The sequence below is a fragment of the Convolutriloba macropyga genome, chromosome 15, assembly GCF_964194025.1.
Source record: "Convolutriloba macropyga chromosome 15, txConMacr16.3, whole genome shotgun sequence".
Lineage (NCBI taxonomy): Eukaryota > Metazoa > Xenacoelomorpha > Acoela > Convolutidae > Convolutriloba > Convolutriloba macropyga.
In genome coordinates, this window is record NC_134482.1 from 44,145,660 (window position 1) to 44,169,121 (window position 23,462).

Sequence of the window (23,462 nt, forward strand, 5' to 3'; positions counted from 1 at the left end):
TTATGTGTTATGTTTCATTTTTCTCTTACTTCGTCGAATAAAAATGTTTCGCTTTATCGTGAGTCAAAGCTTGTTGCGTGAAGTTTTTGCGCGAAATCTGACTTCTATAGGCTAGTTTTTCGCTCATTCTGCTTAAAGTGCTTTTAAGCGGCAGTTGCTCAGCAAAGCGAGAAAAACTGCAGAGTTATAAAGACGAAACCAAGAGTAGAAACAAGATACATCCAGCAAGCCTGACTATCTCCAGTGATTATTGGTTTTGATACTAGCGGCTATATCTTATCCCCTCATCAAGTATATGCTAGAGTATAGTTCTGTGAAGCCTATCGCAATTGGAGCTCAAAATCGAGGGCGCTTGCACCCGAGGTTGCTCGAATTGCCCAAGGTTCTCCAGAACTATACTCTATTTTCTTTAACCTCAATTTTGGTGGTCGAAACTCAGAGATAATGCTATTGAAATTTATGGCAAATTTGCAATTCTGCTTATTTCGCAAAAATGCTTTTTTTATCAACTCGTTTTTGCTAGCTGTTCGCCAACATATCGTTTCCTGCTAACATACAAACCCCGGGTTCGGGGCAATTTTTTCAGCATAATGATTTTTTGGAGAAAACAGAAAGCATGATAATTTTTGGGGAATACGATTAGCAATTTTGTTGGCATGATCAGACAGGCGATTTATAGCGAACAGTGAAACTTTCCCATCATTTCGCAATTTGCCATCCAACCGTTTATGGGTCAATTTTCTTAACTTAGAAGTTATATTTTAAATTGAAATGTATCAGGAGTGAACTTGAGGAGAAAATTCACAGGTGAATTGAGGAGAAAATTAAAAACGTACCTGATGTTTGTGTTGAACTGTTAGGTTTGTAAATTTTACCTAAATGCTTTGTAAAAGTTACAATTTCGACCCATTTTAGATTTTTAAAAAAAAATCTATTTCCGAATTTTTTCTAACTTTTTTTCATCATAGGACACTTTGCCTGTCGTCAAAAATCATGAGAGTTTTATAAAGGGTTTTTGGGCACCAAGTTTAATAGAATTCGAAAAAGCTTAAGTTTTTGAAAAAATTCAGGAACTGATTTCCAGCCTTTGAGAGATGAAGTTTTCAAAAGTTTTGCTGAGATCATTGCGTACTTTTTGTCTAAATTGCAAAAGCATGGTAGCGCCCGTTCAGCGCTACAAAATTTTTCCCCGCTTGTTTCTTTACAAAACAATAAGAACAGGTATCGCCTGTGAGTACAATCTAGTGAGACATGAACATGCGGCCCTCAGGAGCCAGTAATGAGACAAGGTTTTTCTTCACAAATTATGTTTTTCATTTTCTCATTTGGAACCATCTTGTCGAGCTGCGATTCATAATTTTTCTCAGAATCTCAACAAAATAAAAATCTCCCGAAACTAGATATTGGAAGATAATTTTTATCTTATATTTTCGAAGCGAATAGTTTCGAAAGCAAATAGTTTCGAAATCTTTTTGTGAGAACAAAAAAATAGGCGGTTGCCTTATTAAATTCATTTGCAAAATTTAAACAGCCAAAGAGTAGATATAGTCTGTCCCATAAAGTTGAAATAAGCGAACGTTCGAAAAACGCCAAAAACGTGCAATTGAGCATCAATGTGGTCATTTGAATGCCAACGTTTTTTCCATTAGGCTTTCATTCATCAATTTTTTCTACATGTTTTAAATTTGAACTTTGACCTTTGAACTCTAACCTGTGGCTTTTGAAATGTTCGCTTATTTCAACTTTATGGGACGCGCTATACTTTCAGTTTTTATAGCGTGTCCCATAAAGTTAAAATAAGCGAACATTTCAAAAGCCACGGATTCGAGGTCAAAGTTCAAATTTAAAACATGTCGAAAAAATTGAATGAAAACTGCATGGAGAAAACGTTGACATTCAAATGATCACATTGATGCTCAATTGCACGTTTTTGGAGTTTTTCGAACGTTCGCTTGTTTTAACTTTATGGGACAGACTATAAAATATCGAAATGACTGTTTCTGAATTTTCACTTTATTGTTAAGTTGCTCTTTTTCAGTATTTTCAAGGTTAAGTTTTATTTCTGTCATTAACATAAGCTTTTGGTTTCAAATTAAACGAGTTGGCCATTTTGAATAGCTTCGGTTTGCTTTTTTATTTTTTCGCTTTGGAAGAAGGTGCCTTTCAATGTCGTGGTATCATTCAATCATATTATTCAATGTCGTGAGCAGCTGAACTTCCGAAAAGTTATCAAGAATCACAATTTTTTCTACGTTTTTTAATTTGAAGTTTGAGTCCTCGTTGTTCAAAATGTACTTCAGCTAAAAAATAATTTTGCACCATAGTAGTCAGATAGTGCAAAGAGATTTTGGTTTGATTAATTTTAAAAACTCTTTTATTGAGCTGAAATTTAAACTTGATTTTCCATTGCACACGTGGTTCAATGTCGAAGGAGAGCGATAATTTTCAAAAAGTTTCTTGTTCAGAACAGCCCGATTGAATTATAGATAGACGCGGACATTACCGATCCTCCTTGTTGTTATCAAATTTGCAATTAAATAAATGTATTTTGAATTTCAGATAGAATAATGTCAGCTGGTTCTGATGGATGTTACTTATTTCACAACAGTTGGTTGGATGCCAATTTTTGCATTTTACTTATCTTTAGTTTTAGTTTAGCTTCTTAATGGGCGAAATTATGGATAACGTTACATGTCCACTGCCCAATATCTCAACCAATTTTTAAAAGAAACAAGAAAAATCTTCTCACTGTTCCGAATACTGATCAACCCGCTATTTGTTCAGCCAGTCGGCTGAACAAATAGCAGGTTGATCAGTATTCGGAATCGAAAGCGATCAACATCGACAATTTGACGCAATTTTACTGTCGAGCAGTGATACCTCCAAAGAAGTGATCAAAAATTGCTCGTGCTGCGTTTTAGACACAGCTTAAACTTTACTTGCTATTGAAATTTACTTTTATATCCGGTTTTACACGGATCTTACTTAGCATTGTTGCTTACTTACCTGCCTACTTTGTTATTTGCGTACCAAACAGCGGAGCAAGTTTGGTATAGATGCGCAATTGAACAAATTATCGGCTATTTTGATGCAACTCAAACGCCCTCAAAATAATTTCAACTTTTAGAAACTCTTACAAATGTAAGTATAAGCCATTACTTTATTTGCCGCTAAGTAGACGGATCGCATTCATTGATTACTGTCGAAAAGCCAAAAACTGGAATTCAATTTTTAAACTTTTGGTTACTTACGTAGCGAATAGCTTACGGCACATCAAATGCATCTCTGAAATGTAATCTGGAGATTTTGAAATTGCAAATTTTGCAGATGCCTCAAAGCTAACTCGTTATTTTTTACTTTCTCTCTCGATATCTCTCTCCTATCTCGTTTTCTCTCTGACTGTTCTGTAAAAACCGAAGATGTTCTAGAAACTTTGGATTTGTTACTGCCATTCGGGAAACAATCATCCGATGGTTCTGTTGTTATTTACTTTTCCTTGTCTGATGTAGTCGTGGCCAATTCTTCGGACGCGAGAGCAGAAAAAATTCAAGATCACATTAAGGACTTCAACAGTGATGATGGAATTGAATTGTCATACTCGTATAATGCAATGATGGTTTTATGTACAAACATTGAGTTTATGAGTAATAATATCGATCGGTAAAATATGAATACTTGGGAATTGTTTTCAATTTAAAGTAGGCGCCGACAATTGCCGAATGATATTTTAGTGGACGTGATACGTCAATTTAGTCGTACGTGAGAATAAATCATTAACTTCATTTAATTCATATGTTCAATTAAAGGGTAGTTTTTTGCTGCTGCACATGTTTTTGAATTAGGGTTATAGAGTTCGAATGTTTTTTTTTTGTTCGAATGGTGTTTGCTTTCTAATGCATCTCCTGTACATTTGCTTGCTGATGCCGAATCGCTTTTCAAAAAAATGGGTCGTCTGCTTCATTCGAATCAAAACCAGGCTAATAGGAAGAATCGAGTGCATTGATTTTGAAAATGAGTGTTTCGTTTCACATGACTGAAAAATAGCATCCGAATTTATCGTTATCTTTTACGCGGCTGTCCGATTCAAAGATTTTCTATTGCTCTTAAATGAAGTTTGAAGCAATTATTGTCAACGTTTGACCTTATACGACTCGAAAAGGAGTAATGGTATTCTACAAGTTTTTAGGACTTGGAGAGGAGCATAGCTGGTTTTTTTACATATTTTTTTTTAGCTGAACCAAATTTGTTCAGGACTTGAACGTTTACTTCTTTCTATTCAAACATCTGCCTCCGTTGATGAATATCGTCATCTGTTTTCGACCATTGAACTTGACTAGGAGCTAAGCCCTGCCCTCACCTACCACTACCATATACCTACCCCCCCCCCCCCCAATACATTGGCTGGCTAATGCCGAATCGCTTTTCAAAAAAGGGGTCGCGTCTTATTGATTCGAACCAAAAGCAGACTAATAGGAAGAAAAGAATGCACTGATTTTTTTGAAAATGATAGTGTTTCGTGTCATATGTCTGAAAATTAGCATCCGAATTCTTCTTTTTCTTTTACGGGGCAGTTCGATTCAAAGATTTTTAACTGCTCTCGAACGGAGTATGAATCAATTATTGTAGACGTGTTGGTCTTTTTTGCGACTCGAAAAGGAGTAGTGGTTTTACGATTCAGAGAGGAGTATAGGTGGTACTCAACAAATTTTTAGCTGAAGCAAATATGTTCATTACTTGCAGTTTTAGTTTTTATTCAGACATCTACGTCCGTTTTTGAACGCTGACATCTGTTTTCGACCATTGGACTTGAACAGGAGCTTAAGCCCCGGTCCAACCTAACTCCCACCCCCTACCTCTCCCTCCAGCTACGCTCACATACTCCTTTATTACTTACCCCTGAGCACCTTTCAACCGCCTCCCCACCTACTTTACCACATGCAGTGCCGCAACGGTTACAAATACCCCCACTTGTCAATCCCTCCAATATACCCTCACCCCCTAACAACTGATCCCCACCGACAAATTACCCCTACACATACCTAACCCACCACACCCTACTTACCACCACACCCTCCTACCTAGTCACCTCGCCCTCCACCAACCTACGCACCCACACCTACACATTTCTAACTGAAAATTGGTTGTTTTTTTTGCTGTGTTTTCAATTATTAAATAGATTGCGTTCAATTATTAAATAGATGCGCTATTCAAGTTTTTATTGTACGACTCTTCAAGTCATTTTCATTATTCTACCGGTTGTGTTTTTTTAGCTGAAGCAGGTTTGTTCATGACTTGAATTTGGCTGCTTTCTATTTGACCATTTACCTGCGTTTTTGAACGTTGACTTCTCTTTTCGAACATTAAACTGTAAACGTCGCTTGGTTTGTAATATATAGTAATTAGGAACTGCTAGTAATATTAAAGGTGAAAAGGTCATTTCCCATATAAGTCCCTCCTAGCTCTGCAATCTACCCCTCCACCTTCCCCAAGGGCTATACCGCTTAGTGATTTTAATTCCCCACAACCCCCTCATCCTCAACTGAAGCAGGCTGCATTATATTTGAGCTCACACTAGTCGTTCAAGGGCAGTTGTTCAGACGTTAGTCGGTGTTTTCGTTTTTTAACGATGACAAGAATATGATTGCTGCCGTATGTTTTCAGGGAATGAACTCAATAACAGCCCGTCTTTTAACGCCCAGAAAATCTTGAAGCATACGGTTTCAAAGCATTTCACAGTGATCAATGTCAATGTTTTTCGAATTTTGGTTTTCACAAATGAAAGTTTCTTTTTTTAAAAAATGGGTCTTTCTGGACGTTATTGGGAAAGGTTTAGGGAATCTTTCAGAAAATCCTATCGATAATTTTAAAGTTTTAATTAGACTAGTTTCAAAACTATGGATTGATAATCTCTATTGAGGCGATAAATGTGCATTCCAGTTAAAACAAATTGGTTTCGATTGAAACAGCAATACAATTTTGTGAAAGCAGTATTAACCTTATTTTAAAATACGTGGGATTACAGTTATTAAAATTTCGCTAACATACTTAAAGCATTTTGCAGTAAAAAGTTTCTCAGCGGGGAGTGTCTTTAAATGCTCAATTAATTTGGTGATAAAAATCGGATTTCAGATCTTCAAATTGTTTGAGATTTTAACAGCCGTCTTCATCTCCGCCGGCTATTATAAGGATCCTATTTTTTTCGACTCGAAAATGAATAATCTGACCTATTTTTGTTTTTTTAATCGGTGACTTGTATTCAGACTGGTTTCAGAGGAAAGCAAATGCCGCACGTTTAGGTCTATCTGCTGAACAAAAAGTCAAAAGCAGAGAGGGAATTTAGAGTGGTTTTTATTCAAGCATTATTCTGAGAGAGAGCGAGAAAAGTATGTGTAATGAAATCGAGTCAGCGAATTTTTTTCATCACTTGCGGCTTTTTCAAAGCAGTGTTCCTTGTTTTAAATTAACGTTATCGGATAAGGTTGATGGTATCAATTAAAGAAAACAGTATTAGTGCGTTGGGAGGTATTTTTGATCATATGATTTTGAGCTCTTTTCGCCATTTGGCCTTATTGGACGTTTTTAACAGTATTTTTGTTATCTTATTTCATTTTTTTAAATCATTTTGGTAGTCTTTTGGTTGAACTTAGTTATTTAAGTTGTTTATGTGGTCTTTCAATTTGATAGATTTTAATTTTGAACTGTGTTTCTTTTAAAAAAAAATGGGGTATTTGTAATCAAATTTTTTGGGGTATTTTTTGTCTCTTTTTAGGTGTTTTGTCTGTGTCTTATAAATTGAGCTTTTGGCAACAATTTTTTTCTTGTTCATTAAACTCTAGGGAAACAAATGGAAACTTTTCAACAAGTTCTGGCTCTTGTGTTATATAATTTTAACGATATTTGTTTTCCTACAATTTTTAACCTGAAATATTTTAGAATGAGTTTGTTTTTTTTTGGAGCCAGAACCTGCATTTACGATTAAACTGCTTTGTTTTTTTATAGCTTGGTGGTACCAATGAGACGCAAGCCCTGAAGCGTCATTTTGAGTTACATTTTGAAACGTTATTTTGTTTTACAAAGGCTGTTAACAAATCAATTAATTTAAGTCATTTATAAAAAGTAGCACTTCTTTTTCAACCGCTAAAAACTTCCCTCTTCATTTGATTAAACGATAAAATGTTAAACATTCCTTCATATGCTGCATAAAATGCTTATTTGTTTTTAATTGCTTATTCAGTATGGTCTTTTGTCCTGTACATTTGTGAATGAAACTAGATTAATTGAGAAGAAAAAGTGAAATTGGCTATTGGCAAAAGTTACAATCAATTTTTCACTTTTATTTGAATTTGTGTACCATTTCTCGCATATTTCTTGTACGGTAAGGGAAACATGTCATTAGTTTCACAATTTTCTCCGGAGAAAAGAATGCTGCCCAATGAATTAAAATTGAGTGAAGTTAAACACTTAGAATGACCTGCAATTCTAGACCTATCTAGATAGTGCATGCATAACCTTCACACCCATTGAGTTTTTGTGCAATCTATTGGTCCGTTTTTGAATGAAAACGGAAATATAGACCAATATTTATAGCAAAGAGGAAAATTTTTTGAAAAACCCGCAGAAATTTACTTTGAAATCAATCTCTCTCTGCTAGATAGTGGAAGTGCAAATAAACCCCTGATAATTTTAATTTCAATTATGTATCAGCACTTTTGAGATTAAGTACCTGCAACTGAGAGCCATTCCCCGCAATATTCAGGCAGCCTTCTTTAGCTCTGAAATGCTCTATTTTAAGGTATTGACTTTCGTTCCGACCCCTCTTGAGGGGGGGGGGGGATATATACTCAGCTGGGTTTTTTTTGAGAAAATTTTGACCGATCGATAAATTCATCGAAGAGAGTTGTGAGTGGTATCATTAAAAACCCCGTCCAGCGTAGAATATGGAATTAATTTTTTTTAAAATTTCGTTTTTTAGAGCGAGTTATCGTGGTTTAAATTTTTGTGAATATAATACCGATTTGCGTTATTTATTCACATTGTTTAAAATTTCGTCATTTTTGCTAAAATATGTAAAAATTCTTTAAACTAGTGCTGTTGATGTTATTTAAAAGACCAAAAAGTATTGTTGACAATTTTGCATGCACTATCTAGATATGGTCGTTTTGACTTTTAAAAATGTTTTATTTTTAAATAAAACAATGGCTTATTGAAATTGCCACTATTTTTCTCTTAATTTGGCGAAATTGTAGCTTAGTGTCAGCAAAAAAAGAATGCTTCCTCTTCCTCTTCTTTCTACTGAATTAATATTTAATGTTTTTTGGCGCGTTAAGTTATGGTATTCTGGCTGTGATACTACTAAATTTCACATTTTTTTGTTTTTAGGCATTGGCCCTTTTCACGTTTTTTTTTCCCGTTTTGTCACAATATCACATTATTGAAAGTTCTTATATTACGTTATTGGCGTTGAGACTCAGGTACAATCGGACATATTAAAATCTTTAAATGCATGGATTATGTTTTTGACGACTTCGACGCCCCTTTCTCGAGGAATTTAATTGAATTTTTTTTACATGACTTTAACTGTCGTTTTCACTTTGTCTTTTTAGTCAATTTCTTGGATTTTGAGAGGTCCCCTTTGTTTTTGGAGCATTAAATAAGCCTATTTTCTGATTTGAGTAGATAGCTGATCGCTTTCATGACTTTGAAAACAATTTTTTTTTTAAAAACTTTTTTTTTAATTTTCGTTCTTTTTGTCTATTTGTTGCCTAGTCTTCTTTGTTACATTTCACATATGAGATTATTATTGTTGAGGAGAGGAGCAATTGTACAAAATCTAAGGTTCTTGAAGATTTCGTTATGAATTTACTGGCTTCGACGCAGGTTTTTCTAAAAAAAAGTGCACTAATTTTTTATTTTTGTCTAAATTTGACGCCCTTTTTGTAGACGTCAGACATACTCAGAATAATTACAGGTCTCAAGCGCTTTCTTTGGACGAATAATCGAACCGGTTTTCTTATTTCATTTTGTAGCTAATGGCTGTCATAACTTTGATGAGAATTGTTTTCGAAAAATACAAATGTATTAATTTTGCCCTTTTTACTACTCCTTACCTATTCTCATTAAAGATAGCTCGCATACCACAATATTGGCAATATTGGCGTTCGATGAAGGTCTAATTGAACATGTTTTGGTGGGCAAAATATGCCTTTACGGGTTCGACAGCGTTTTTTTTTTTGTTGTCTCTGTTTGTTCTTTTTGTAACCCCATAAAGAGTTGAATAATGACAGGTCTTAATGCCCTCCTGTAGAGCCGTATGTGATCATAAACATGCTAGATGTTTTCAATTGCTTCCGAATGGTTTTAATTACTTTGAAATTAATTGTTTTTAAAAAATAAGAGCCAATTTTTTTATCTTTGCTGTTCTTTTTCTTTTTTGTCTAATTGTTACGAGCCTAGTTTTGGAGTGTTCCCATATCTTTTCTAGTGAAGTAAAAGTTATTTTGTGTAATTTCAGTTTTATCTGGCGCTATTTTGACCTTGCTGTTTTAAAAACTTTTTAAAATTGTACATAAAGTTTTGGAGGTAATTAATGTTTATTGTTATTGTTTGATTTCGTTGATCGTCTTGACTTCCTTTCTTAATAATGTCTGATCTCATCAATCCATTTTTTTATTCCACTAAGTTTGTTGCGTTGGAGGCAATATTTTTGTTCATACACAATTTTTTTTTTTGAAAAATGCTTGTTTTTGGGGGTTTTCTATCTCTTCCTCATTTGGTAGACATGTATGCCAAAAATGCGGATGAGCGGGGTCGGAACTTTGTGTGAACGCACATTACCGCGCATCCTTGTCAGCTTTAGTACCATATAGTAGCCAAATACGCGAAATTTCTTCAAAATGTGCAAGAAAGTTTGAATCTCAATAACTCTTCAAAAAGACGAAATTCAAAAAATGCTTTCATAAGTTATTCTTTATTGGATTGTTTTTTTGTTACAAATCATATCATTGACTAATACATAGCTAGTTGAGCATAGTCAGGCCCCCACCAAGTGGTTTTGAAACAAAAATTGCACGTGTCTTTGTAATGTTAATTCATTATTTTTTTTGTTTTGTGTATTGAAATCTTGTTTTCTGTTGTATTGAAATTTGGTATGTGTTTTCTCGTTGTCTTTTTCCGTTTGCTTCTATAATAGAAGAATAAGCAAAATATCACTCCAATTTCGAAGTTCAGCAAATTAATCGTCTTCTATTTATTCTTCGCCTAGCACTGATTATTTTTGTAGGTTTCATTTAAGGGCGGGACTGTTGTGTGCGCTAAAATTTTTTTTATAAATTTGTCGCTTTTTTCGAAAAAATAAAGATACGATATGTTCAATTGAGTACTATTCAGTGTTCCCGAATGACTTTGACAGCCTCTGATTGGACTAAATGGGAGCTCTTCTTGGAAAAACGAGTACAGAAAATTTTGACCGATCGATAAATTCATCGAAGAGAGTTGTGAGTGGTATCATTAAAAACCCCGTCCAGCGTAGAATATGGAATTAATTTTTTTTAATTTCGTTTTTTAGAGCGAGTTATCGTGGTTTAAATTTTTGTGAATATAATACCGATTTGCGTTATTTATTCACATTTGTTTAAAATTTCGTCATTTTTGCTAAAATATGTAAAAATTCTTTAAACTAGTGCTGTTGATGTAATTTAAAAGACCAAAAAGTATTGTTGACAATTTTGCATGCACTATCTAGATATGGTCGTTTTGACTTTTAAAAATGTTTTAATTTTAAATAAAACAATGGCTTATTGAAATTGCCACTATTTTTCTCTTAATTTGGCCAAATAGTAGCTTAGTGTCAGCAAAAAGAATGCTTCCTCTTCCTCTTTTTTCTAGTGAATTAGTATTTAATGTTTTTTGGCGCGTTAAGTTATGGTATTTTGGCTGTGATACTACTAAATTTCACATTTTTTTTTGTTTTTAGGCTTTGGCCCTTTTCACGTTTTTTCTCGTTTTGTCACAATATCACATTAATGAAAGTTCATATATTACGTTATTGGCGTTGAGACTCAGGCACAATCGGACATACTAAAATCTTTAAATGCATGGATTATGTTTTTGACGACTTCGACGCCCCTTTCTCGAGGAATTTAATTGAATTTTTTTTTTACATGACTTTAACTGTCGTTTTCACTTTGTCTTTTTAGTCAGTTTCTTGGATTTTGAGAGGTCTCCTTTGTTTTTTGGAGCATTAAATAAGGCTATTTTCTGATTTGAGTAGATAGCTGATCGCTTTCATGACTTTGAAACTTTTTTTTAATTTTCGTTCTTTTTGTCTATTTGTTGCCTAGTCTTCTTTGTTACATTTCACATATGACATTATTATTGTTGAGGAGAGGAGCAATTGTACAAAATCTAAGGTTCTTAAAGATTTCGTTTTGAATACTGGCTTTGACGCAGGTTTTTCTAAAAAAAAGTACACTAATTTTTGATTTTTGTCTAAATTTGACGCCCTTTTTGTAGACGTCAGACATACTCAGAATAATTACAGGTCTCAAGCGCTTTCTTTGGACGAATAATCTAACCGGTTTTCTTATTTCATTTTGTAGCTAATGGCTGTCATAACTTTGAGAATTGTTTTCGAAAAATACAAATGTATTAATTTTGCCCTTTTTTACTACTCCTTACCTTTTCTCATTAAAGATAGCTCGCATACCACAATAATGGCAATATTGGCGTTCGATGAAGGTCTAATTGAACATGTTTTGGTGGGCAAAATATGCCTTTACGGGTTCGACAGCGTTTTTTTTTGTTGTCTCTGTTTGTTCTTTTTGTAACCCCATAAAGAGTTGAATAATGACAGGTCTTAATGCCCTCCTGTAGAGCCGTATGTGATCATAAACATGCTAGATGTTTTCAATTGCTTCCGAATGGTTTTAATTACTTTGAAATTAATTGTTTTTAAAAAATAAGAGCCAATTTTTTTAATCTTTGCTGTTCTTTTTCTTTTTTGTCTAATTGTTACGAGCCTAGTTTTGGAGTGTTCCCATATCTTTTCTAGTGAAGTAAAAGTTATTTTGTGTAATTTCAGTTTTATCTGGCGCTATTTTGACCTTGCTGTTTTAAAAAGTTTTTTTTAAAATTGTACATAAAGTTTTGGAGGTAATTAATGTTTATTGTTATTGTTGTTTGATTTCGTTGATCGTCTTGACTTCCTTTCTTAATAATGTCTGATCTCATCAATCCATTTTTTTATTCCACTAAGTTTTTTGCGTTGGAGGCAATATTCTTGTTCATACACATTTTTTTTTGAAAAATGCTTGTTTTTGGGGGTTTTCTATCTCTTCCTCATTTGGTAGACATCTATAATAGAAGAATAAGCAAAATGTCACTCCAATTTCGAAGTTCAGCAAATTAATCTTCATCTATTTGTTCTTCGCCTAGCACTGATTATTTTTGTAGGTTTCATTTAAGGTCGGGACTGTTGTGTGCGCTAAAAAATTTTTTATAAATTTGTCCTTTCGAAAAAATAAAGATACGATATGTTCAATTGAGTAATATTCAGTGTTCCCGAATGACTTTGACAGCCTCTGATTATGGACTAAATGGGCGCTCTTCTTGGAAAAACGAGTACGGGAAAAAATGAAATTAATTATAGCATAAATCGGGTTTAGTTTCGCTTGTTGGAGTATCTAAAGTGCGATATAGAGTAATGACGGTGGTTTAATTGACATAAGTAAAATAATTAACATATAGGCACTGAAATCGACGCACCTGTCTTTTGCTGCGGTCGACAAATCGACGTTATATGGGAGAGACTTTTTCTATCTTTCACCCTCACGACAAATTTATTTTTTAAATTAAAATATTCGTTACAGAAATTTGTATTATGTGATAAAGATTTTTATTTGTCTTTTAGATGATGACTGGGCTCACTTAACCTGTGAGCAAAAATTATATCACAACAATGGGTTAAATGTCGTGTTCGTTTCACACTACTGAATCGACAAATTCACTATGGTAACTTCAGAGATACAAATGTGCTCTGCTCAATTATCACGTGGACTCATTTCACGCGGAAATCCTATACATCTATTCTTGAGTCGCGTGGGAGGCAAGTGGGAAAAGAGCTAAATTTTCCAGTTATGGATCATTGTTAAGCTGGAAAACGCGGTAATGTATATTCGCAAAGGTGACCGGACAATAGATCGAAAGGACAACAGATCGAAAACAGAAAAATTGGGACAACAGATCGAAAAATAATCTCTATTCTTATTGGTTGAAATTAAGCATTATTTGCGAGCTGCAATGTAATTACCACATTATGGCCATGCCTTAGCGGCCCGTGGGACTTGATATGAATCTATCACAACCAAACAAAGTATCACAACCGAACATGTTATATGCTGTATAATATATGAGTGCTCAAATCTGATTGGCCAATATGCAACTTGAATAATTTAATTTTCGATCTATTGTCCCAATTTTCGCTTTCGATCTGTTGTCTTTCGATCTATTGTCCTAGCACCAAGCTGACCCCACCTAATTCTATTTAGTTCTATTTAAAATGGTTTGGCCTCAAACAGAATTACAGTTTGCATCTGAACGCTTAAATGATTAAATAGGGAGCAGAAAAATTTGTAATTTTAATTATTTTAGAGCTTTTCACCTCGTACTGAATTTCGTGGTGTGTCGTTTCGTTTAAAAGAAAAACAATGAGACTCGTTAGACGGCATTTGCACATAATGTTCCGACCCTGCTCATCCACAATCTGGACTGAAATGGTTATCAAATCAAGAACAGATAGGACAGAGTCAAAATAGTAGATGGTAGATGCTTTGTATTTGGAAACTTTATAATCTCAAAATAGGACAGTTATATATACAGTCTGAGGTTTTACTTTCAGTTGAATAATGAATGAACTACACATTTCACGTTTATTTGAAAAAAGAAGTCAACATAATAGAATTTCTCGAGCAGAAAAAACACAATTTTGTCAAATAAACGCTCAATTATGGGGAACAAGAGAAATGAGATTCTGAATTGAGCTTCTGTTCTGTTTTCAAACACAATTTAAATACTAAGGTCCTTTAAAAAACAGAGCTCTGTGATTATCGAATTTGGTTAGCCCCTAATAAATTTATATTGATTTTTTGTTCTCAAATAGGATTTTCAAGTGCGTGGAAATTTTTATCCAACGATTGACCGACAACCATACAGCATGAGGCCAGAAATGGACATCAAGACCAATAAAAAAGTCGCTCTTTGAATTCTGTACTGGTGATCCTATGGTCGGAACTAAAACAGAGGAAGACAACTCATTAAGAAGAGATACGAGCACAAGTCCAGGATTAAAGTACAATAAATGATTATAACCCGGCTTTCCAACTTAATTACGTTAACGTCAGCCGTTGATATCTGCATCAAATCCCGAGGCAGAACTAAACAAAGGAACAGAAAAAAATCTGTACAAAGAAAAGCATTATTTTCTTTGAATTATGATATTAATTTTAGCCATACAAATCTTATTACATTGAACAGATTCACAATATTATACCAAAAAAGTCATCGAATGGGAAAGACCAAAAGCCCTAAATTTTGCGAACCAAAAAATTAGTGCCGTCAAAGTTTGAAAAACGAAACCTCATAACAACGTATAACCCTAGTTTAAAACCACTAATGTTTTTGTAGTATTCACTTATTGAAAAGTGAAAGACGTTTCGCCTAATTGCAGTAAAATGCTGTAAGTGACAATGTTAGAAATATAACTACAAGGCAAATAAACAACTGCAAATGAAACGAAGATTTAAGCAAAATCAGAATTTTTGAAATTAATTGGATATTGATCAGTGTTTTCAGCTATAAAATGAATCCACTAAACCAATAATAGTAAAGACTGCTTTAGAAATCTGATGAGGCTTCTCATTGTTGAGAATAAGAGACAAGACAAAAAACGGACAAAACAAGTCTCGTTTTCTTTTGTATCGAAGTCAAACATTTTCGATTAAAACTAAAACCAATCAACAGATTCAAATAGGTTGCTCGAACTCAAGTGTGAGCTGTCATTAAATAAAAGTACTACTCATTTAAAAAACACGATAGAAAGTCAAATTTGATAAATTTCGAATATTTTCCACAATGATTTCACGGTCTTAAAAAGCAGAATTTGTTGACTTCAATCAATATAGAAGTTTATCGAGGGCTGCCCAGAAAGCTCAATGGTCCCTTCATTTTTCATTTTTGGTATTTGTGTGATTATATCAAAAACAAACAATAGGAATATGCAAAACTAGAGACAGGCTAAATGAAAAAATATGGCGTTGAAGCCAAAAAAAAACCGTAAACTATTGACTATAAAATCTATAAATACACTTATGCCTTATTCGATAGCCCAATGTTTCCAACATTAGTCATCCCTAGTTATCAGACCTCTAATAGAATAAAAGTCAGTAGAAATCAAAAGCTCAGCAAGTTTTTGCTCGACCCTCTTCGAAATATAGTGACGTTATCTTTATCCAAACAAAGCTTCTTATATTGATCGGAATCACAATATTATACCAAAAAAATTTAATCGAAAAACGAGCGTAAAAAATATACGGAAAGGACAAAAACCGTACACTTTGGGAAGCACAAAATTAGTGCCGTCAAAGTTAAAAACGAAACTTTATAACTGCACATATCCCCAGGTCAGATCAGTAACAACTATATAGTATTCAGTAATTGTACATTTCAAGAAGTTTTTATTAATTGCAGTAAACGACAAAGTGACAAATATAATAACAAGGCAAGTAAACAATAGCAAATGAAGGCAAGATTTTAAAAAAAAAACAGTTTTCAAAAGTTAATAATTTTTGGTCAGTTGTTTCTGCTGCAAAATGATACCAGTAATTCAATGAAACTACGAAATCCATCGGAAATCTGATTAGACCTGTTATTGTTGAGAACAAGACACAAGACAAAAAAGTGGACAAAACTGAAGTCTCGTTTCCTGTATCGAAGTCAAACATTCTTGATACAAACTAAAACTGTTACATAGCTTCACATGGGTTACTAGAACTCAAATGAGCGCTGTCATTAATGAGAGTAATACTCATGCTGAAAAAAACGATAAAACGTCAAAATTCAGAAATTAAATATTTTTCAAACACGATTTTATAGTTTTTATGCATTAATTATTGAGTTCAATTAATTTAAGTTGATCGATAGCGCGCTAGGAAGCTCAATGATCCCTTCATTTTTGATATTTGAGTGATAATACCAAAAACAAATAATAAGAAGATGCAAAACTAGAAATTGGCTCAAGCTTACTTGTGTCTACTTAGATAGCTCAATGGTTCTAACATCAATCAGCCCTAGTTATGAGAACAATATGTTATACAAATAATCTGAACTGAAAAGTTCAGCTTTTTTATTGGACGTTAATGAAGAATTCGTAAAATAAGATGTTCAAAGAATGCATATGTGTACGCATTCCTTTTCAAACCATCAATGGGAGCGTTCTCTATTAAAACTTACTGACAAAGCAACAAAATTGAAATAATTAAGAGTTAAACTGAAAAAAAATGTAAAGATTTTATGAAGACATACCGTCAAAAAAAGTCGTTTGCTGTCCATTGGTTTTGTAGTTACTCCATATGTTCAGATTCGTTTTTTTTCTATTTTTGGTTGCTTTTGTCTGGTGGGTATTCGGACACAATTCTCTTTATGGAGCTGGAAAGTTTGAAAGTGTAGCAAAAATAAATTGTAGTAAAATATTGATAAAATTCTGAGAGTTTTTGTTCACACACTGTTTTCTTGTAAAGAAAAAAAAATGAATTGTAAGATTGTGTATATTACTCTAAAGAGCGCATTAAGTTTTTCAAAATTTTTTTATCACTTGCTATTGTTATAAATAAGATGTACTCATTCCTGGCTGAATTTTTCTGATATTCGTAATTCATGTTTTAAGATAATCTAGTTTTGAGAAATAGTGTAATCTGAATTCTTGCATGTGGTATAGCTCTTTTCCCAGTTAGTCATCATCTCTGTGTTACCGATTCTGGTAACAATTATGACGTAAGCAGATGTTTTGGTCTGGAACAGTTAACGCAGCTGCTTCTTCTACTCAACCTACTACTAAATTTACTCGAGCAATTCAGGAATTCAAATTTCTGTCAACTTTTTTGATCAGATCGCGTGGTCAAACTTTACTTCAAAATTTCATTTCGAATTAAGTTCCTACTTTACTTCGTCGCTGCCACAGTTAATGGAATATCCAACTTCAATTCCAATTTTAGGAGCAGCTGTCTGTGTGTTAGTGTGTGTAACTTCCCTTACTCCTATCGTTGGAGATTTTGTTCAATTTAAAAAAAAATTGTGCGAAGAATTACTTGGCATTTTTTACTTGCAACTTGAAAAGGTTGTAAAAAGTTACTTTCACCATTGATGTTCTGCCGTTAATTACAGTTGATTCGAGAACTGTTGAGAACTTGACGATGAAGAGAGAGAGAAGAGAAAGAAGAAGACAAATAATTGAACTTGCACTTCATTCGTTGCTTTTATCACAAGTTGCCAGAGTAACCAAAGTGCTACTTTACTCGAAGATTAATAATGGGACGTTTTGTCTATGTTACTCTTCCCTTTAACTACGTTGGTCTTATTGTGATATTTTGATGGAGCAACACTCGATTGACTCGTCAATACCCTAGCATGATATGGACGATATCTCAATGGCTGCGTAGTTGAAGTGTTGACGACCTAACTGGGTTTCAACATAATACACTGATAGGTTTTATAAGCAGAAACTATGCACAGTTTTATGCGGGAAACTTTCACAATATTCTGAAAAAGTGCTCGGCTGTTAAAGGTCAGCGACTTAGACTTGAACCTCAGGCGAACGACACTGACGCTTATCAATTGCTGTGCAATTTTTCACTTGCAATTATTTTTCACAATGAATAAGGTCGAAGAGCCTTGAGTTTAATCTTTACTTACGAGAAAGAGAGAGAGAATAGATAGAGAGATTGATAAATAAAATGACTGAAGTTCGTAAATTTCAGCAAACTCAATTTTGCTGCTTACTCCTATGTCTTGTTCAATGTTATATTTGTTCAAAATTGATGTGGTTGCAACTAAGAAGTCAAATTGAATTCTAAATTTTCACACAGAGTTAAGTTTTTGGGCAATCGTAATGAAAAATGTATGCCGAAATAGGTTTGAAACAATCTCAACGTATTAATTGGCTTTTTGCAACCTTTTACAATTTGTCTCTTTAATCCCTTAGTCTTGTACGACTTGCATTGACCGTACATAATATCAAAAAGGGAGTCGAGACAGTTTACCCAATTCCATTTTACCCAGTAACATAATACCCAACCTGCCTTTCTACCCAAATGTATTGGGTAAAATGGCAGGTTGGGTGAAATGGAATTGTGTAAATTGTCAAGCTATCACCACAAAAGTTTTCGTTGCCCTCAAACAAAATTTAGAGATCCCAGTGGGAAAGAATGATTAAGTGCTGAAGGCAGCCCAACTTAGCAGTTTAATCTGGAGTTATTTGGTAAAAACGCATGTGAAACAGCATGTGCTATATGAAACCTGCTGATTCGAGCCTTTACTAGGTTTTCTGTTTCATGTTTTTTCTTAATAAGAAATTTTGGAAGTAAACAGCTCACATCAGACTTTGTGAAACAGACGGGGAATAAATAGAGAGTAAAGTAGATTTCTACTGCAGCATTTTTTGCATATTCACCAATTATATAATACTGAAGATTTGTACTGCAGTGCTCGGGTTCGGTTCAAATTCGAAAGTTAAAATTTTTCTTTCATTTTAGTAATTAAAGGAATTGTTAAATTTGACGTCTTTCGTTTTCTTTTTCAGAAATTCTCAGACTTCATTTTCTGTAGGTTGCTTATCAAGCTTTTAATAAAATTAATTTCTTATGCCAAATTGTTTTTAAAATTTTTTGTTTTGCGTAGTGGTCTTTTTTATTATAATCGGGAAATTGTGAAAAGAATGTGGTGTTTTCCCCTCCCATTGCTGTATGCGCGTGCTATACATAGGTTGTCGCTGTTGTAGCAGTGGCACAGAGCTGCAATTTGCGTGTAATTTTGGCGGGATAGTGGAGCTTATTGCCGTTTTTAACCGGTACCTTAGTTGCATTTGTATTATAATAAAAACATATATATATATTAGTAGTAGTGTCACTGCCTATCCACAAATTGTTTGTGGTGTGGCAACCTTTCTGAATCTACGTCATGGTGAACTCCATGCGGTCCGCGGGTTATGGAGGCCAAGAGGGTCATCGTCAACTTCGGGGGAAAGGGGCGAGGAAGGCGGATTATTCTGTGCAGTGTGGTCGTGTTGGACTGATGGTATTAGTTCCCACAGGTCAATCACTTTCAGGTCCCTGCTGTTTTTGCTGAAGTTTGAAATGTTGTTTACGTCATGTGGTGCTACTCTACATTTGGGCAGCTGTTATCAACATTGTTACAGATCCTACTAAGAGTTTAGCAGGGGGCAATATCCATTTCTGTTGCGATAATCGGATGCGTGCAATTCGTGGCAGCGTTTGTTTTTCAGCTATCGTTGTTAGAGATGTGCCTAGTTGCTTGCTGGCTTTGTTCAACTGAATACGGACCGTGCTCTTTTTTGTCTGTGTGTTGTTTTACGCGGTCCTTACAAGTGTCGTTTAGTGTCGGTCTTATGGGACAAAAACTGGTTGGAGTGGAGGTTTTAAATCAGCACCGTGGCTCCGATAATCGCCAGCTACAAATTGCTCTGCTAACGTCTCTGTTTGATTTTTAACAGGCAGCATTTTAACCTCATTGTGTAAGTCATTGATGTCAGACATTTTTACACACCCAGTAGTTGTGCGAAGGGCAATGTTTTGTTGTGTTCGCAGATGGTTCCAGTTTTTATTGCTGATTGTGGAAGCTCAAATGGGAGCACCGGAATTCGCGGCGCTCCGCCCTATGCCATACTTAGATCAATCAAAGCCACGGTCGGACTCTAGCACACCACGGTCAAAGCCATGGTGTGCTAGAGTGGAAGGAACAGAATAGATCAAATTTCTACAACTAAGAAAGTTAATTTAACGTATGAATACTATAATTAGCCGGAAAAATTGCCACTATAAGTTTTCAATCTTTGTCAGAACATTAGTTGTTAGAACGATATTTTTAACACGTTTTTGGCACAATAATTCAATAAATGTACCTAAATCCCGAAGTCTCAAAACTAAAAAAAAATGGAGAGCATTATAATGATATTAATACCAAGTACTTTAGTCTGCTTTAATATCTCGTGTCTTCACAAGAACGTGGTTTTTTCTGGTCTGGAAAATAGTATCGCATGGAGATTTATCGGATATTTAAATCAGATTTATAGGATATATTTTAAACGGAAGAGTTGGAGAATTAGTTCTCGATAAGTTCTATTTGCAATCATACTTGCAAGACAGTAAAAATCAGAAGGTAAATTTTTGTTCATAGGATTTTTAAAATGTGCAGACTCTATGATGTAAATACTTGAAAAAAATAGGCTTCAGACCTTAAATTTTTATGTCGTACAAAGTTTTTTCAGTTTGAAATAAATATTGTGTTTGATTTGACTTTAAAAGAATTTAATGAAAAATATAATTTGCAAGCTCATTAGGTTGTTTCACAATTACCAGATACCTTTTTAAAATAATATTAATGAATTTGTATATTCTATTTTAATGAATATCAAAAATACCCTAATGGATTTAAATTAAGATTTTCAAAACCCTATTTATAATCTCATATATCCCTTAAATCCACAGCAGGAACATTTAAACCCACACTTTTCTGTTCAAGTTGCTGAAGAAATAGGCCAAAGATGAACAAGGAAAAACTTTAAACAGCTTGTAGTTTTTTAAAATCTATTAATATAATGTGACCCAATTCGTTCTAAAACTTCTGACCCATCTTTAAATTGATTTTCTGTTGTGCTAGTAAAAATGAGGGCTAGTCTGAATTGAGTTTTACAAAAAATTTTTTTAACAAAAATAACTAGTTGAACAAAAAAAATTATTAAGTTAACCATTTTAAACAACGACTGTATTAATCTGGAGTAGGCTTTTCATCGAAAAGATGGGACGAGGTTAGGTTAATTAATAAAAAATTGCTAATGATTATGCCTCATATTTTATTTTAGAAAGCAGAATTTTTTATCCTAGACGCATACAGCTACAAAGCAATACATCTATTGTTCTCAGTTACAGAGCACGTGCCATTACATAATTAATCATTATATAAAAATATGGCACGTGTGTTTGGGAGGTGCAAACAATATGCACCCACTAAGCTGAGGGTGGGCACAATCAGAAAAAATTCCGATTTAGAATTTGCATTTCTGCTGTAATATCTGGCGACAATTACCGATTGCTCACAGTTAGTTAGCGTATCGGGAGCCAATTTTTCTAAGGCATCGAGGAATCGGCTCTACGTTTTTCTTTTCGTTTGGTTTGGAAGGACTGCATTCAAACAAGCAGGAGCAATACCAAAAATATATACATGGTATAAAAATTGGTATAAATTTTCAGGCGATAATGTAAATGTTCCGTCAGCAAGTCAATACTTAAAGCCTTCGACAACCGATATCATATACGGATCACCAAAATTTAAAGTACGCTCGTGGTCGCCTTTTCTGCTGTCATACCGCAAAACCTCTTTAAACGTATCGGGTTTATCAAAATTCCGGTCCGACGGTTCATGAATTGACAACTGTTATTTTTTAGACGCTGCGTTTGTATTAAATTGGGTTTCGACGACAACGCTTACTGTGTCGAGAGAACGTCGGTTGCTGGTAAAAATGCGGAAGCTATGGCTGCTGTGGGCCTTAGTTTTTCTCTCAGGGCTTTGATCTCTTTTATAACTTTTAATGTGGCCGGCTTTCGAATAGAGGCATTATAATTGTGCTCACCATTTACGCGAATAAGTTGACCATTTTGTGTAAATGCGGAAACGCGGCACTTGTTGCTTTGATATTTCGAGCAATTCCAGGCGGTGGTAAACTTTTTTATTTTTTAACATAAAACTCATGGCCTTCCTCATTTCTTTATTTTTAGAAGAAATAATAAACTCGGCAGTTAGAGATGAAATCGGCAGTTATGATTTCAAAATGCATTGAAAGAAAAAATGTTTTGGAGTTCCATCCACGTTTTAATTGCTTATAATTGGCCCATTAGGGACGAGATAAATAATTTGCTAATTGTTATAGTTTTGCTTTTAACTATTGATTCGCGGGCTTACTTTTCATGACAATTATGAGTCACTAATTTATTGAATGAAATCAGGATGAAATAACTGAGGTGTGAAAAAGTTTTTTCTCACCTCAGTCATTTCGTAGAATTGATTGAGACCTATTTATCCTCAATCATAGGAAGCTCAACATCGGGGTGAAAGAATATAGGGATTAAATTAATGAGGGGTTAAATGATAAAGAAGCTAAAAATCGGGGTTAAAATATAGGTTTGAAAAAACAAAACATCCGTTTGAATAAAGCCGTTTTATAATTGGTTCCTTTTCCGAGGACCCCTCCAGTTTTTGCTTATGTTTTGTATATGCAGTTTTCACCACCTGTTGTGACCTAATTGTTTGCCAAATGCAATGATATGACGCATTGTATGGTGTCAAATAGGTACGTGTGTGTGAACTGCGCAGAGAACAGTTCTTCCCCCATCACAGTGTTTTCATGTCCCTAATTACGATTTGTTGTTATATAGCACATTACTATGTTAAATATAATAGCTCGTCTGCCTTTTGTCGAAGGAAGTGGTTGTGGTGGTGGTGGTGGTGGTGGTGGTGGTGCTGGCGGTGGTGGTGGTGGTGGTGGTGGTGGTGGTGGTGGTGGTGGGGGTGGTGGGGGCGGTGGTGGTGGTGGTGGTGGTGGTGGTGGTGTTGGTGTTGGTGTTGGTGTTGGTGTTGGTGGTGGTGGTGGTGGTGGTGGTGGTGGTGGTGGTGGTGGTGGTGCTGGTGGTGGTTGTTGTGGTTGTGGTTGTGGTTGTGGTTGTGGGCGGGGGGGGGGGGGGAAGGATAACCGACAAAAGGAAGGAAGCAGTTTGCTTCTTTTGGAAGTTTGATAAAAACGGTTTTTGATTTCAGATTGCATGGTAGTAAAGTTTCGTGGCACGTGATGCCCAATGTTACTTTGCAGTTTGCTTCGAAAGTTTTCACAATTAGGTTACAGCCGAAATGGAGTACTGGCAAAATTTTACCTTGTAATATGGCCATTATCAGTGATTCGGTCAAATGGTGGGAAAATTTTCATTTTTGACTTCTTATTTGACGCCGATGAACAAAAGGATCTCTTTTGACTTGTACTTCTTGACTTTCCATTTACTGACAAACAACTTCGATTGTTTTTTCTGAGTTCTGGATAGTTTTGAGAAAGCGCGTGGTGTCGATGTTGAACAAATTTACCCAGCACTCATTTTGTTCCTACTCGCGGCCTGAACTATCTTTGAGCTTTT

The 23,462-nt window shown here is 34.7% G+C and overlaps 1 long non-coding RNA gene across 1 annotated transcript; it reads left to right on the forward strand.

Annotated features, from left to right (window-relative positions):
• The first annotated feature begins 12,910 nt into the window (after positions 1-12,910).
• Positions 12,911-18,135, forward strand: LOC142354746 (uncharacterized). The gene is made up of 2 exons (XR_012761114.1): positions 12,911-13,106; positions 17,004-18,135. It is a non-coding gene; the product is annotated as an uncharacterized LOC142354746 (long non-coding RNA).
• The last annotated feature ends 5,327 nt before the right edge of the window (positions 18,136-23,462 follow it).